Here is an 18,328-nt window from a genome sequence, read left to right on the forward strand (position 1 = left end):
ATAGGTATCTGTGCTCCCACAACCCCCCTAAATGCCCCAGCCACTCCTTCAGCCTGGATGTACCTATCTGTGACCCCCACGAACCCCCTAAGCCCCCAGGGATCCCTACAGCCTGGACACAGGTGTCTGAGCACTCCACGAACCCCCTAAGCTCCTCGGGACACATCCAGCCTGGATGTATCTGAGCCCCCAGTGAACTGCCTAATCGCCCAGTGACACCGACAGCCTGGACCTAGGTATCTCTGCCCCCACAAGCCCCCTATACCCCTCCGGGCCCCTCCAGCCTAGATGTAGGTGTCTTTACCTCCACAAACTCCACCAGAGAGGTCCTTTGGGGCCATCTGCCTCTCCCAAGTCAGGCTAAAGGAGGAGGGTTGGGCGTGGGGCTAGCAACTCCACCTCGTAAAAAATCAATGTGCTACAGAAATGGCAACAATAGAGACAACAGAGACTTTTACCCTGGAAAAAGAAGGGTCTTCAATTCGAAGATGCATGACGCTGGGTGGTAAAAGCCATGAGGAAGCCACTAAGCCGATTACCCTTCTTGCAACCAGGAGGATTACCATAGGCACATGGAACGTGAGGCACCAGACAGGAACTGCGGTGGAACTCCCAAGGCAAGCGGAAAAGAGGCCGTCGAAGAAACACCTGGCGACGTGACCTTCAGGCTGATAGCAAGAAAATGGGCTATACTTGGAACCAGTTACAACGAATGGCCCAGGATACAGGACTTTGGAGATCTGTTGTTGGCGGCCCATACCGCGATTGGGGTGACGGGCGTAAGTGAGTGAGTGAGTACCCCCACAGCCCCCCTGGGACTCCTACAGCCTGGACATAAGTATCTGTGCACCCCACAAAACCATAAGCACCTGTAGGGACGCCTACAGCATGGACTTAGGTATCTGGGGCCCCCAAACCCCCCTAAGCCCACCAGGGACCCCTACAGCCTAGAGATAAGTATCTGTACCCCCCGAACCCTATAAGAACCCCCTGGACCCGCCAGCCTGGACTTAGGTATCTGTGCCCCCCACGAACCCACTAAGCTCCCCAGGGACCCTCCAGCCTGGACAGAGGTATCTGCGCCCACCAGAAACCCCCTTAGCCACACAAGGACCCCTCCAGCCTGGATGCATTTATCTGTGCCTCTCATACACTGCCTAAGCCCCCCCTCGGAACTCCTCCAGCCAGGACCTACGTATCTGTGCCCCCTCAACACACTAATTTCCCCTGGAAGCCCTATTGCCTGCACATAGGTATCTCTGCCCCCCACAAACCCCCTAAGCCTCCCAGGAACCACTACAGCCTAGACGTATGTATCTCTGCCCCGCAGAAAACCCCTAATCCACCCGGGGATCCCTACTGCATGGACCTAGGTATCTGTGCCCCCCAGGAACCCCCTAAACCCCACAGGAACCACTCCAACCTGGACATAGATATCTGTGCCTCCCAAAAAATCCTAAGGCCCCCAGGGACCCCTAAAGCCCGGAGATAGTTATCTCTGCTGTCCGCAAAAGCCCCTAATCCTCCCCGGAACCTCTCCAGCCTGGACGAACATATCTGTGCCCCCACAAACCCCCTAAGCCCCCCGGGACCCCTCCAGCCTGGATGAAGGTACCTGTGCCCCCCGATGCTCTAAGCCCCCCCAGAATCCCTATAGCCTTGACGTAGGTATCTGTGTCCCCTACAATACCACTAAGCCCCCCCATTGGCCCCTCCAAGACATACATAGGTATCTATGCCTCTCATCAAGTCCCTAAACCCCCAGGGACCATTGTGCTCATCACAAATCCTAAGCCATCCAGGGACCCCTCCAGCCTGGACATAGGTATTGGTGTCCTCCACGAAGCCCCTAATCCCCACCAGGACCTCTACAGCCTGGACACAAGTACCTATGCCCCCCAGAACCCCACTAACTCCTTCAGGGTCCCGACCATCCTGGACGTAGGTATCTGTGACCCTATGAACCCCCTTAAGCCTCCCCGGAATGCCTCCAGCCTGGACGTAGCTATCTGTACCTCCCATGACCCCTAAGTCCCCCAGGGAGCTCTACAGTATCTACGTAGGTGTGATGCTCTGTGCATTACCCTGCGTGGCCACACGGTGTCACTGTTGCTTCATGCGGGAAATGCTCTGTGCATTACCCTGCATGGCAACATGGTGTCACTGTTGCTCCATGCGGGAAATGCTCTGTGCATTACTGTGATGGAGTGGGGACTGTCTCTGTGGGGGATGGGACAGCAGCGGGTGACTTTAGGTGAGGGCCAGGACTAAAGCCTGTAACTCGAGCTAGGCAGGGGGGAGGTGTCAGCACCTTTGCCCGGGAAGCTGGACACAGGAAGGGGTCGGCTGGATGGAGTTAGTTCAGTTTTGGTTTGGAGTTGGGTTGTTGGAATGCAGGGAATCCCAAACTGGGAACTAAGCTTCCTGAACCCCCAGAAGGACTCGATTGAGGGGTCCTGGTTGTGCCCAAGAGTTCTGCTGTATCCTTCCTTCCTGTTGGCCAAAAAAACCTTCTGTTTTACTGGCTGGCTGCGTCAGTGTGTGTCCCAGGAAGAGGGGTGCAGGGCCGGATTCCACCACACTCTGTGACACCCCCTAAGCCCCTCTGGGACCCCTGCAGCCTGGACGTAGGTACCTGTGCCCCTCACCAAACCCCTGAGCCCCCCAGTGACCCCTACAGCCTGGACCTACGTATCTGTGCCACCCACGAACCCGCTAAGCCCCCCAGGGATCCCTACAGCCTGGACGTAGGTGGAACCCTTCTGCCAGACTGAATTGATAGCAGTAAGGACGGGGTTCAATACATAGGAGTCCCTTCCCTACAACGTAATGCAAACCAGCTCGAGCCCCCACCCAGTGACATGGGACAATTTTACATACGCACCCCTAGGTGCCTCTAAGAGGCAATACTTCCCCTCTCGCAAGCACAGAGTCTGGGTGTAGTAGAAAACGTTTAATAATGTGAGATAAACAACATAGCATTAAATTGGGAAAACACTCAACTAGGTCGTGTCCTTTTCCCTGGGCTCTTGACTCCAGCAATCGCCAAATCACCCCAAGACTCCAAAGTCCGATACCTCAAATGTTTCAAGAGTTCAGCAACCCCAAAATCACCCACAGTCCCGCAGCCCCAGAGTTCAAGAGCCTATCTGCAGGGTTTTCCCCCACCAGGCTGGGTAGAAAGGGGCACCTTACGTGGTCCACTACCGACTGCCCTGCTTCTCTGTGGGATTCTACTTCCGCCTTCCTCACCAGCTGCTTCGCTCTGCCAGCCAACCTGTGATCTGCTCCAGCTGTCCCTAAAAACTGCTGGACTCATCTCACTCTATGGGCCACTCCAATCATCTCACAAACTGCTCTTTCTCATCAGCTGCTCTGCTCTGCAATATAGCTTCAGACTCCTTCACTAATTAGCACAGCTTTTCAGTGATTTCAGTTCAGGAACCTGGAATTTCAACTCTTAAGAGAATGAAAAATCAGCTCTACTATTCACTTGTTAAAAGAGAAAAAGGTGCAATTGGTGTTTCTGGTTCATTCAAGGAGCCCACTCCCTTGTCTAGCGAGTGCCACTCAATTGATGGTGAGAATCACTGTCTCAAAGCAGTTTCACAGTTCCTCATCCACACAATCAGGGTGACAACACTCTACATCTCATGCCCCAACAAAAAATAAACTGGGGATACCACAGCTGCCAAAGCAACCATCCCAGGCTGCCGTGGCCATGTCAGGCGGAGTGGGTGTGCCAATGCAAACACGATCAGCCCCTGAAATTCTTTTCCACACACCAGATGTCAGGGTATAGTTCATCCTGCTTCTGCTTACATAGGTTGTGCCCTCCACAACTCCCTAATCCCACTGGGACCCATCTAGGCTGGATAAAGGTATCTGTACTCCCTACAAACCTCTAAGCCACCCAGGGAACCCACAAGCCCAAATGTAGGCATCTGTATGCCCCACAAACCCCCTAAGACCCAGAGGACCCCTCCAGCCTGTAGGTAGGTATCTGTGACCCCCAGAGCACAACAAAGACCCTCGGGACATAGGTATCTGTTCCCCCCCCAACACAGCTAATCCCCCACGGGACCCCTGCAGCCTAGACGTAGGTATCTCTGACCCCACGAATCCCCTAAGCCACGACAGGGCCCCTCCAGCACGGACATAGGTATCTGTGCCCCTACAACCCTCCTAAGATCCCTGAAACCCCTCCAGCCTAGACGCAGGTATCTGTGCCCGCACAGACCCCCTAGGTCATGATGGGATCCCTCCAGTCTCGACATAGTTATCTGAGATCCCCACAACCCCCCCTAAGCTCCCCAGAACCCTTCCAGCCTAGACGCAGGTATCTGTGCCCAACACGAACCCCCTAAGGCCGCCAAGACCCCTCTTGCCTGGATGAAGGTATCTGTGCCCCTCACAAACCCTTAAGCCCCCTCAGGATCCCTATAGCCTAGATGTAGGTATCTGTGCACTCTCACGAACACACTGATCCTCCTAGCGACCCCTACAGCATGGACGTAGGTATCTGTACCCCAAAATGCCTCAAAGCAACCCCCACCAATTCCCTGGTGAGTACAGACTCAATTTCCCTGAAATTTCCCTGAAAAGAAAACTCCAACAGGTCTTAAAAGAAAGCTTTATATAAAAAAGAAAGGAAAAATACATACAAATGGTCTCTCTGTATTAAGGTGACAAAATACAGGGTCAATTGCTTAAAAGAATATTGAATAAACAGCCTTATTCAAAAAGAATACAAATCAAAGCTCTACAGCATCAAAATAGGTATCTGTGCCCCCCCATAACTCCCTAATACCCCCAGAACCCCTCCAGCCTGGACGTAGATATTTGTGACCTCCAGGAACCCCCTAAGCCCTCCCCACGACTTCTCTAGCCTGGACATAGGTATCTATGCCCCCCACAAGCCACCTAACACCCATAGGGCCCCCACCAGCCTAGTTGTAGCTATGTATATGCCACACAAACCCCCTAAGCTCCACAGGGCCCCCTCCAACCGGGACATAGGTATCTATGCAACCACAACCTATATAATCCCCCAGGGACCACTCCAGACTATACATAGGTTTCTGTGCCCCTCACCAACTCCCTTAACCCCTAGGGACCACTACAGCCTGGACGTATGTGTCTGTGCTCACCACAACCCCCTAAGCCGTCCAGGGACCTCTCCAGCCCGGATGTAGATATTTGTGTCCCCCATGAAGCCCCTAATGCCCACTGGAACCCTCCAGCCTGGACGTAGCTATCTGTGCCCCCCCATGACCCCTAAGCCCCCCAGGGATCTCTACAGCCTCTACATAGGTGTGATGCTCTGTGCATTACCCTGTGTGGCCACACGGAGACACTGTTGCTACATGCAGGAAATGCTCTGTGCATTACCCTGCGTGGCCACACGATGTCACTGTTGCTCCATGCGGGAAATGCTCTGGGCATTACTGTGATGGAGTAGGGACTGTCTGTGTGGGGGATGGGAGAGCAGCGGGTGACTTTAGGACCGGACACGTGCTCAGCCTGTAACCTGAGCTAGGCAGGGAGGAGGGGGTCAGCACCTTTGCCAGGGAAGCTGGAAACAGGAAGGGGCCGGCTGGAGGGAGTTGGGTTAGTTTAGTTTCCGTTTTGGGCTGGGTGGTTGGAATTCAGGGGATCCCAAACTGGGAACTAAGTTTCCTGAACCCCCAGAAGGACTCGATTGCGGGGTCCTGCTTGTGCCTCCAAGCTCTGCTGTATCCTTCGCTCCTGTTGTCCAATAAACCTTCTGTTTTACTGGCTGGCTGAGAGTCACTGTGAGTCCCAGGAAGAGGGGTGCAGGACCGTACTCCCCCACACTCCATGACAGACCCTAAGCCCCCCCGGGACCCCTCTAGCCTGGAAGTAGATATCTGTGCCCCCCACCAAACACCTAAGACCCTTGGAGACCCCTCCAGCCTGAACTTAGGTATCTGTCAAGTATCAGAGGGTAGCCGTGTTAGTCTGGATCTGTAAAAGCAGCAAAGAGTCCTGTGGCACCTTATAGACTAACAGACGTTTTGGAGCATGAGCTTTCGTGGGTGAATACCCACTTCCTCAGATGCATGTAATGGAAATATCCAGGGGCAGTTGTATATATGTGTGCTAGCAAGCAAGCTAGAGATAACGAGGTCAGTTCAATCAGGGAGGATGAGGCCCTGTTCTAGCAGTTGAGGTGTGAAAACCAAGAGAGGAGAAACTGGTTCTGTAATTGGCAAGCCATTCACAGTCTTTGTTCAATCCTGAGCTGATGGTGTCAAATTTGCAGATGAACTGAAGCTCAGCAGTTTCTCTTTGAAGTCTGGTCCTGAAGTTTTTTTGCTGCAGGATGGCCACCTTAAGGTCTGCTATAGTGTGGCCAGGGAGGTTGAAGTGCTCTCCTACAGGTTTTTGTATATTGCCATTCCTAATGTCTGATTTGTGTCCATTTATCCTTTTCCGTAGAGACTGTCCAGTTTGGCCGATGTACATAGCAGAGGGGCATTGTTGGCATATGATGGCGTATATTATATTGGTGGATGTGCAGGTGAATGAACCAGTGATGGTGTGGCTGATCTGGTTAGGTCCTGTGATGGTGTCGCTGGTGTAGATATGTGGGCAGAGTTGGCATCGAGGTTTGTTGCATGGATTGGTTCCTGAGCTAGAGTTATTATGGTGTGGTGTGCAGTTACCGGTGAGAATATGTTTCAGGTTGGCAGGTTGTCTGTGGGCAAGGATCGGCCTGCCACCCAAGGCCTGTGAAAGTGTGGGATCATTGTCCAGGATGGGTTGTAGATCCTTGATGATGCGTTGGAGGGGTTTTAGCTGGGGGCTGTATGTGATGGCCAGTGGAGTCCTGTTGGTTTCTCTCTTGGGTTTGTTTTGTCTTGCAGTAGGAGGCTTCTGGGTACACGTCTGGCTCTGTTGATCTGTTTCCTTATTTCCTCGTGCGGGTATTGTAGTTTTGAGAATGCTTGGTGGAGATTTTGTAGGTGTTGGTCTCTGTCTGAGGGGTCAGAGCAGATGCGGTTGTACCTCAGTGCTTGGCTGTAGACAATGGATCGTGTGATGTGCCCGGGATGGAAGCTGGAGGCATGAAGGTAGGCATAGCGGTCGGTGGGTTTTCGATATAGGGTGGTGTTAATGTGACCATCACTTATTTGCACCGTGGTGTCAAGAAAGTGGACGCAATGCCATCCACAGCCTCAGAAACCACCCTGACATTATCATCAAAGAGGCTGATAAAGGAGGTGCTGTTGTCATCATGAACAGGTCTGACTATCAAAAGGAGGCAACCAGACAACTCTCCAATACCAAATTCTACAGGCCACTTCCCTCAGATCCCACTGAGGAATACACTAAGAAACTACAGCATCTACTCAGGACACTCCCTACACTTACACCAGAAGAAATCAGCATACCCCCAGAGCCCCGACCAGGGTTATTCTATCTACTACCCAAGATCCACAAACCCGGAAATCCTGGACGCCCCATCATCTCGGGCATTGGCACTCTCACTGAAGGACTGTCTGGATATATGGACTCTCTACTCAGACCCTATGCCACCAGCACTCCCAGCTATCTCCGCGACACCACTGATTTCCTGAGGAAACTCCAATGCATTGGTGACCTCCCAGAAAACACCATCCTAGCCACCATGGATGTAGAGGCTCTCTACACAAACATCCCACACACAGATGGAATACAAGCTGTCAGGAACACTATCCCTGATGATGCCACAGCACAACTGGCTGCTGAGCTCTGTGCCTTTATACTTACACACAACTATTTCAAATTTGATGACAATATATATCTCCAGATCAGTGGCACTGCTATGGGCACCCGCATGGCTCCACAATATGCCAATATCTTCATGGCCGACCTGGAACAACGCTTCCTCAGCTCTCGTCCACTCACACCCCTTCTCTATCTACGCTACATTGATGACATCTTCATCATCTGGACCCATGGGAAGGAGACTCTGGAAAAATTCCACCATGATTTCAACAGCTTCCACCCCACCATCAACCTCAGCCTGGACCAATCTACACGGGAGGTCCACTTTCTTGACACCACGGTGCAAATAAGTGATGGTCACATTAACACCACCCTATATCGAAAACCCACCGACCGCTATGCCTACCTTCATGCCTCCAGCTTCCATCCCGGGCACATCACACGATCCATTGTCTACAGCCAAGCACTGAGGTACAACCGCATCTGCTCTGACCCCTCAGACAGAGACCAACACCTACAAAATCTCCACCAAGCATTCTCAAAACTACAATACCCGCACGAGGAAATAAGGAAACAGATCAACAGAGCCAGACGTGTACCCAGAAGCCTCCTACTGCAAGACAAACCCAAGAGAGAAACCAACAGGACTCCACTGGCCATCACATACAGCCCCCAGCTAAAACCCCTCCAACGCATCATCAAGGATCTACAACCCATCCTGGACAATGATCCCACACTTTCACAGGCCTTGGGTGGCAGGCCGATCCTTGCCCACAGACAACCTGCCAACCTGAAACATATTCTCACCGGTAACTGCACACCACACCATAATAACTCTAGCTCAGGAACCAATCCATGCAACAAACCTCGATGCCAACTCTGCCCACATATCTACACCAGCGACACCATCACAGGACCTAACCAGATCAGCCACACCATCACTGGTTCATTCACCTGCACATCCACCAATATAATATACGCCATCATATGCCAACAATGCCCCTCTGCTATGTACATCGGCCAAACTGGACAGTCTCTACGGAAAAGGATAAATGGACACAAATCAGACATTAGGAATGGCAATATACAAAAACCTGTAGGAGAGCACTTCAACCTCCCTGGCCACACTATAGCAGACCTTAAGGTGGCCATCCTGCAGCAAAAAAACTTCAGGACCAGACTTCAAAGAGAAACTGCTGAGCTTCAGTTCATCTGCAAATTTGACACCATCAGCTCAGGATTGAACAAAGACTGTGAATGGCTTGCCAATTACAGAACCAGTTTCTCCTCTCTTGGTTTTCACACCTCAACTGCTAGAACAGGGCCTCATCCTCCCTGATTGAACTGACCTCGTTATCTCTAGCTTGCTTGCTAGCACACATATATACAACTGCCCCTGGATATTTCCATTACATGCATCTGAGGAAGTGGGTATTCACCCACGAAAGCTCATGCTCCAAAACGTCTGTTAGTCTATAAGGTGCCACAGGACTCTTTGCTGCTTTTAGGTATCTGTGGCCCCCACAAACCCCCTAAGCCCCACAGGGACCTATACAGCCAGTACATTTGTATCTGTACCCCATATAGACTCCATAAGCCCCCTGGGATACTCCAGTGTGCATGTAGGTATATGTGCCCCTCAGAAACCCCCTAACCCCCCAGGAACCCATACAGCCTGGACAACCCCCCTAATGCCCCCCGGGACATCTACAATCTGGACGTAGATATCTGTGCCCCTCATGAAACCTGTAACCCCCCCGGGACCGATACAGCCTGGACATAGGTATCTGTGCCCACCCGAACTCCTAAGACCCCCTGGTACCCCTACGGCCTGATATCTTGGGCCCCCACAAATCTCCTAAGACTCGCAGGGTGCCTCCAGCCTGGACGTAGGTATCTTTGCCCCCCACTAACCCCCAAAGCCTCCTGGTACCACTACAGCCTGGATGTAGTAATATGTGCCCCTCATGAACCCTCTAAGCCCTCCTGGGACCCCTAGAGCCTGGAGATTGGTATCTGTGTCCCCCTCAAACTCTTTAAGTCCCCAGGGACCCCTACGGCCTGGATGTAGGTATCTGTGCACCTCAAGGCCCCTAAAATCCCCCGGACCCCTACAGCCTGGATGTAGGTATGACGGTGCTGCCTGTGGGAGCCAGTTCAGGTCACTCAATCAGGGTGAACTGCAAACAAAATAGGGCAGACAAATCCCAAATGCTGGTGGTTATTTCAATACTTAGATTTACCAAGCCAGCACAAAACAGCTTCTGTAGTACCTCACTGGTTACTTAAAAGTTTAAACCACGCAGTTCCCTTAAAGTACCCAGCCTCAGGCCTCCATCCAGACACACCTGTCAGATATGATGATGATTCCTGAAAATCTTACTTCATCATATAAAAGAAAAGGTCCTTCCAATCCCAAAGGATCAGCAACATACCCAGGTTAAATTATAGCTTAGATCTTACCTAAAAAACATGCTATAGCCAGTTCTTATTAACTAAGCTAAAATTTATTAGAAAAGAAAAGAGAGAGAGTGTTGGTTAAAAGATTAATAGACTTATAGACTTGAATTCAATTCTTGAGGTTCAGATACACAGTAGAGATGAGCTTGTAGTTGCCAAAAGTCCTTTTAGAAATAGTCCATAGGTTGTAGTCAATTTCCATATTCAGGGTGGCTCCAGTCAACGACTGGGGATCTCAATCCCTGTGGCTTAAGGTTTCCCGCTCTTGAAACCCAGAGCAGATCTGAGATGAACAAGGATCGTGTCCCAGGTTCTTATACATTTCCAGCAGCCTTTCGGTCTGAGAAAACAATAGGCTTAACTCTCCTTCCAAACATCCTGGCAATTAGTACAGGGTAATTTATTCATCAAACAGTTCAAATCCACACTGGAGTCCTGCCCTACATGCCTATGGGTCCCAATCTGGCTGACTCATTATACAAGGAGCACTTCCATGCTGGGCAAACAATGGTAGCCAATGAGGGAATATATCAGATTCCAAGTTCAGACTGCAGGATAAGTGAATGCTGACTCCCGAGGCTGTGGTTTAGTCCAGGCCTGCATAACTCGTAAAGTGGCAAGGGCAATATTACTCCAAAGAAAACAGCTGAGGGCTGAAACCTCACAGAACGCCCCCTAGCACCGCCCAGCCCCTCCGAAACACAATCCCCCCAACACCACCCACCCTGCAAAAACAACGTCGCCAGTGCCTCCCAGGCCCCCCGAAACAATCCGCCCCCAAGTGCCGCCCACCTAGTGGAAACAAACCCTCCTTCCCCAGCACCGCCCTGCCAAAACAGGGGTAATGAACCTTGCTAATATGTTATAGGGGGCCCCTAAGGTAGTGTAATTAAGGTAAAAGAAAACTGTCTCTTTGCTAGAAGTAGAATAAGATCTTCCCCCCACTTGGTGATCAGATCCCCAGTTGAATGAATGAGGCGTGACTGAGGAAGGCATGGAAGGCAGCACTTCCAGACAGCTGCAACCCTTGGCGCGGGGTTGGGAGCCAGAGCAGATCAGTAGAACAGATCAGCCACTGACTCACCATTCACCTCCTCAAGCCCCCTCCCCTGCTACTGGTTCACCTGCCCTGTCTGTCACTGCTCACCCACTCGCATCAGCCCCCACGGCTCATCTCCCTGCCCACCCGCTCGCCTCCTGAGCTCTCCTCCCCTACCGCCAGCTCACCTGACCCCCCGCCAATGCCCGCCCGCTTCCCTCCTCAGACCCCCAGTCCCCCAGCTCACCTGCCCGCTGCTCACCTCTGTTCCCCTCCTCCCTGGCTCACATACTCACCCCTCGCCATTGCGCACCAGCTCGCCTCTTCAGCCTACCATCGCCGGCCAGTGATGAGCTGCCAAAATCTTAACAACCAGTTCCGTCCTCCCCCCACGTGGGGGTTGTGGCCCACTCCTACCCCTTGGGACTCCTGCCCCATCCAACTCCCCACGTTCCTTGACGCCCCCCCCGGGGACCCCTACCCCATCTACCCTCCTTCCCTGTCCCCTGCTGCCCCATCCAACCTCTCCTCTCATTCCTGATGCCCCCCAGGACCCTTGCCCCATTATACCATCCTTCTCCCTGTCCCCTGATGGCCCCTGGAACCCCTGCCCATGATGGTTCACACGGGAAGGCTGGGAGGGCTGAGAAGCAAACGGCGGCTTCGTGCTCAGGCCCAGGGAGGCAGAGGGGAGGTAGGTCAGCTGGTGTGGGGAGCGGTTCCCCAGTGCCCCCCGCGGGTTATCTGCTGCGGTGCGGGCAGCCCCCATGCTCCAGCTCACCCTTTTCTGCAGAACTGCTGCCTGGCCATTCGGTCCCTAGTGTGTAACAGTGAATGGGATTCTTCCATCCTAAGTGCAAGATTCTGCACTCATCCTTGCTGAACCTCATCAGATTTCTTTTGCCCCAGTCCTCTAATTTGTCTAGGTCCCTCTGTATCCTATCCCTACAATCCAGGATATCAACCACTCCTCTCAGTTTAGTGTCTTCTGCAAACTTGCTGAGGGTGCAATCCACACCATACTCCAGATCATTAATGAAGATATTGAACAAAACCGGACCCAGGACCGACCCTTGGGGCGTCCGCTTGAAACCGGCTGCCAACTAGACATGGAGCCTTTGATCACTGCCCATTGAGCGTATGATCTAGCCAGCTTTCTATCCATCTTACAGTCCATTCATCCAGCCCATACTTCTTTAACTTGCTGGCAAGAATACTGTGGGAGACCGTATCAAAAGCTTTGCTAAAGTCAAGGAATAACACATCCACTGCTTTCCCCTCATCCACAGAGCCAGTTATCTCCTCATAGAAGGCAATTAGGTTAGTCAGGCATGACTTGCCCTTGATGAATCCATGCTGACTGTTCCTGATCACTTTCCTCTCTTCTAAGTGCTTCAGAATTGATTCCTTGAGCACTTGCTCCATGATTTTTCCAGGGACTGAGGTGAGGCTGACTGGCCTGTAGTTCCCCGGATCCTCCTTCTTCCCTTTTTGAAAGATGGGCACTACAGTAGCCTTTTTCCAGTCATCCAGGACCTCCCCCGATTGCCATGAGTTTTCAAAGTTAATGGCCAATGTCTCTGCAATCACATCCGCCAACTCCTTTAGCACCCTCAGATGCATCACATCCAGCCCCATGGACATGTGCTGGTCTCCAGTTTTTTTAAAGAGTCCCAAACCACTTCTTTCTCCACAGAGGGCTGGTCACCTCCTCCCCATGCTGTGCTGCCCAGTGCAGCAGTCTGGGAGCTGACCTTGTTTGTGAAGAAAGGGGCAAAAAAAGCATTGAGTACACTAGCTTTTTCCACATCCTCTGTCCACTAAGTTACCTCCCTCATTCAGTAAGGGGCCCACACTTTCCTTGACTTTCTTCTTGTTGCTAACATACCTGAAGAAACCCTTCTTGTTACTCTTAACATCTTTTGCTAGCTGCAACTCCATGTGTGATTTGGCCTTCCTGATTTCACTCCTGAATGCCTGAGCAATATTTTTATACTCCTCCCTGGTCACTTCTCCAATCTTCCACTTCTTGTAGGCTGCTTTTTTGTGTTTAAGATCAGCAAGGATTTCACTGTTAAGCCAAGCTGCTCGCCTGCCATATTTACTATTCTTTCTACACATCGGGATGTTTTTTCCTGCAACCTCAATAGAGATTCTTTAATCCTTTAGAGGACTGGAACTGATTTCAGTGGAGGCACACGTTTGCTAGGTTTTTATGCATTTGCACAGGAAAATATTGAGTGTTTCCATTCATTTCAGGGATCCCTATTCAGTTGAACTCCTGAACATAAAGGAAAAACCATTATTTTTGTTGAAGGAAGAGGTTTATAAGCTGGCAATAGGATTTGAATCAAGGACTCTTTGATTTGCAGTCAAATGCTCTATCACTGAGCTACATCCCCATCACTGTGGTGGAGGTACGTCTGTGATCTTAAAGATTTTGAAGGACAGGCCCTGCCTCAGAGATCTCCTGTTCTCTTCCCAGACCACAGTGCTTTTAAAAATGAGGTTTCATTAAACTTATAGATACATGGAGACACCACAGCTTGCACACCCACCCACATAGCTTCCCCCAGTGACATAGCTACCACCTCTCGGGGAGATGAATTAACTACACGAACAGGACAGCTCTCTCCTCTCTGCTTAGAGCATCTTCATTCTTTATGAATAGGTAGGAAATAACCTCCTGAATGGACAGTAACCAACTGATCAAATATTGCTGGGTCTGCATTCAATATTGGTAACTGGTCATGCTGGGCTGGATGAGTAGGAGCATCACCAGCAGATTGAGGGAAGTGATTATTCCTCTCTACTCAGCATTGGTTAGGCCACATCTTTTTTTTTAAGAAGTGATTGGAGATATACCTATCTCCTAGAACTGGAAGGGACCTTGAAAAGTCATGGAGTCCAGCCACCTGCTTCCACTAGCATGACCAAGTACTGATTTTTGCCCCAGATTCCTAAGTGGCCCCCTCATGGATTGATCTCACAACGCTGAGTTTAACAGGCCAATGCTCAAACCACTGAGCTATCCCTCCCCTCCTTTTGGAGCACTGCGTCCAATTTTTGCCCTTCCACTACAGAAACAAATTGGAGAGAGTCTAGGGGAGGGCAACAAAAATGATTAGGGGGCAGGGCCACCCGGGGGGGTGGGGGGCAAGTGGGGCAATTTGCCCCAGGCCCTGCAGGGATCCCATGAGAATATATTATTCTATAGTATTGCAACTTTTTTTTATGAAAAGGGCCCCCAAAATTGTTTTGCCTCAAGCCCCCTGAATCCTCTGGGCAGCCCTGCCCACTCCATCCCCTTGACTCATTTTCCTCCCTTTGAGGCCCCACCTGTGCTCTGCTCTCACTCCCATTTGGCCACTCTCCCACCCCTGCTCTTTCTCTTTGGCTGAGGCCTGCTGGTCCACCTTTTGCTCACTCCTCCCCTCCCGGAAAGCCTCCTTGTGTCTCTCCACCCCCGCCCCCAAGGTCTACCTGCGACCCCCACCTCTCTGCCCTTCCCCTGAGACTCACCCTGCCCAAACCTCTCTGCCCCCTCCCCTAAGACCAGCCCTGCCCAGCACTCACATCTCTCTATCCCCTCCCCTGACCTGCCCTGTCCACCACCCACACCTCTTTGCCCCGCCCATGAGACCAGCCCTGCCCACCACTTGCACCTCTCTGCCCCTCACCTGAGGCTCGCCCTGTCCACCTCTTTCCTCGGTCATCTGTTGTTGTTCCTTGAAACATCAAGTGTGGCACACTGTCTCTAAGTTAAGACAGCTGCTGTAAGCAACCAGTCCTGAGGCAGGGGGAGGGGCACAGCCCCAACATCAGCCCCTGCTTCCCTCACTGGCTCAGCTCAGCACAGCAGCCTCTGTGACACACACACACTGCTGCCTGCTTAGCTCTGTGTCAGGGGTGCTGGAACAGGGGGGTTAGAGGGCCATGGCCCCACCACTCTTTACTAGCTGTTAGGACAAATGATGGAGTGGGGGGAAGGGTGGAGTCTTGGGGGGAAGAGGATTTCTGTGGGTGTGGCCTCTGGGGGAGGGGTGGTGTGAGTGTGGGTCCTTGGGGAAGGGGTGTCATGGGAGTGCCACAGTGCAGACAACGGTGCCCCCCAACAAGGAAGCTCCCGCCCCCCCTGTTCTGTGTTTATAGCGCAGGAGAGAGCAGCCTTCCACGGCAGTGATTTGCTCCCCGGGGCTCTGGCCTCTGCAGGGAGCCCTGGGCCCCTTAAATCACCAGCTTGGGGAAGCCAGGCCGGGCTGGCACAGAGTACCCACTCTTGCCAGTACCCCACACTGGAACGTACCGGCTTTTTGTTAGTAATACAGGAAATTGGGGGCTAATCCTGAACAGCTTCTTTGACGTAACTTACCCCCCTTGGCCTAAAATGTCCTGATGTAAAACCTGACTCCAAAGGATGGGGTGGGGGAATGTGTGTGAGAAATAAGGCAGAGGAGAAAACTGACCCAGTGTTGATTTGAATGATTTGTATTTCAAAAGTAACTTATTTTGATTGGCTTCCAAGTCAATTTCTGTGTAGGTGTGTTAGCAAAAAGAAGGTCAGAGAAAGTGTGGGCCCTTCACTGAATGGGGCAGGCAACCTAGTGACAGATGATGTGGATAAAGCTGAAGTGCTCAATGCTTTTTTTGCCTCGATCTTCACAGACACTGGCAGCACAGTAGGGGGAGGAGGCGAGCAGCCCTTGGTGGTGAAAGAACAGATTAAGGACTGTTTAGAAAAGCTGGACATGACCAAGTCCTCAGTTCCAGATCTAATGCATCTGAGGGTCCGGATGGAGTTGGCAGATGTGACTGTAGAGCCGTTGGTCATTATCTTTGAAAACTTGTGGTGATTGGGGGAGGTCTCGGATGGTTGGAAAAAGGCAAATCTAGTGCCTATATGTCTCCACTGCAATTTGAGTGTTGCAGCCCAAGCCCCATAAGCCTGAGTCAGCTGACCGGGCTTTGAGACAGGTGCCCTGGGTGTCTTAATCGCAGTATAGACATAACATTAGGCTACATCTACAGTGCAATGAAGCAGCCACGGCTGGCACGTGTCACATTAATCAGAGTCATGCAGCTTGGGCTGTGAAGTTACAGTGTCCGTATCTCGGCTCAGGCTCTGTACCCTGCTCTAGGAGCCCAGAAGGTTAGGAGAGAGTTTAGCAAGTGGAAATGGTAAAACCGCAATGAAGTATGGACTCATGGCATTTCTCCATTGTTCTATCTGCTTTGGGGCAGGGACAATGACACGTCCAGCTGCATTTGTTATTTCAAAGGGCAGTTTAGGATTTTCATTCTCACCCATGGTGCACAAAGCAGGACTCAACCCTTGGTGTAAACTAAACGAGCTGCCCACAGATTCAGGCAGCCACAATGAGCCTTTTGGTGTGAGAGCTCAGACCTGCCCCTGTCCCAGAAGGAGGGGGTCATCTGTGACGGGCTGGAACACTGACCTATCAGCTCTTAACTTCCAAACTTTCAGTAAGTCTATTATCAATGCCTGTGAGTGTAATTTAAACCATAAAAACAGCCATACTGGACTAAAGCTGCATCTAGCTCTATGTTTTGTCCTCTGGCTGTAGCCAATACCAAGTGCCCCAAGAGCTACTCCGCAAGGCACCCCTGGGAGTTGAACCCAGGATCTTTTGTTTACAAAGCAGGTGTTTGAGCCAGCTAAGCCATGGTGCCTGCTTGTGGCTAATGGGCACTGTCTGCGCACACCTGACTCCCTGCCATCCCCACCAGGGCCTGACAAGCTTTGCATGTGTTTGGATTCTGCAAAGCAGAGGAGCAGGTGACATTTTCCTTGCAAGCTGTGTGTGTGTGTAAATCTTTGGCCAGGTCTGCACTACAAAGTTATTTTAACATCAGGTGTGTGAAAAACACACAACGCTCCCTCGGTCGGCACCCTTCTCCTCTGTCCCAACCCACAGCCCTCCTATTCCCAGTGCCCCTCAATCCCAACCTTGACAAGAGGCCTAGAGCTTTTTGCAGCAAACTTAAAGCAACAAATTGTCAGTGTAAATGCTGCTATTCATTATATCACCATAACTGGCCTCCTCCAGTATCCCACAATGCCCGCCGTGAACTCGTCTGCCCTGCATTCCTGCTACAGAGGCTGGGCCCCTCCCCTTTCATAGCTCCAGAACGTTCTGACAGCTGAGCTGCTAGTTACACCGGCATTGGTTTGCTATAACTGCATTGCTTGGGGGAGTGTACATTTTTTATACATCTAAGTAATGTAGTTACACCAACCTAATTTTGTAGAGTAGACCTGTCCAAATAAACACTCACACACCTTGGGAGTAAAGCTTCCCCTGCTCCTCTGCTTTACAGAATCCAAACACGAGAAAAGTTTATCAGGGCTCAATGGGGATTGGCAGAGTCAGGTGTGGGCAGACACGCTGCTTTAAGTAACAGCAGGCACCATGGCTTAGCTAGTTACAACGCCTGTTTTGTAAACAGGAGATCCTTGGTTCAACTCCTAGCGGTGCTTGGTTGAGTGCCTTTTGGGGCACCTGGTGTTGGCAACTGTCAGAAAACAAGATTCAGAGCTAGATGGACCTTTGGTCTAGCCCAGTGTGGCTTTTCTTATGGTTTAAATTACACTCACAGGCACTGCTAATAGAGTTACTGAAAGTTTGGGTGTTAAGAGCTGGTAGGTCAGTGGTCCAGTCCCCTCAATGCAGTTTTACCATTTCCACTTGCTAAACTCCCTCCGAACCTGAGCCGAGACACGAACACTGCAACTTTACTATAGACCAAGCCACATGACCCTGATTAATGTGACCTGGGCCAGCCGTGGGTGTTTCATTGCACTGGAGACGTAGCCTAATGTTATGTCTACGCTGCGATTAACACACTCAGGGCACCTGCCTCAAAGCCCGGCCAGCTGACTCAGGCTTATGGGGCTTGGGCTGCAAGACTATAAAATTACAGTGCAGACAGATGGGACTTGAGCCCAACCTCTGAAACCCCCAGGAGGAGTGAGGGTTTCTGAATCCAGGCTTCAGTGTGAACACAAATATCCGGACCACAGTTTTTAGCCCCTCAGCTTTAGCTCCATGGGCCCAAGTCAGATGACCCAGGACG

The 18,328-nt window shown here is 51.4% G+C and overlaps 1 protein-coding gene across 1 annotated transcript in view; it reads left to right on the forward strand.

The window, feature by feature from the left end:
* The window catches only part of LOC127031107 (zinc finger protein 707-like), a 769,794-nt gene that overhangs the window by 39,097 nt on the left and 712,369 nt on the right, over positions 1 to 18,328 (forward strand). The window lies entirely within an intron of this gene.

This window comes from Gopherus flavomarginatus, chromosome 11 (assembly GCF_025201925.1).
Source record: "Gopherus flavomarginatus isolate rGopFla2 chromosome 11, rGopFla2.mat.asm, whole genome shotgun sequence".
NCBI lineage: Eukaryota > Metazoa > Chordata > Testudines > Testudinidae > Gopherus > Gopherus flavomarginatus.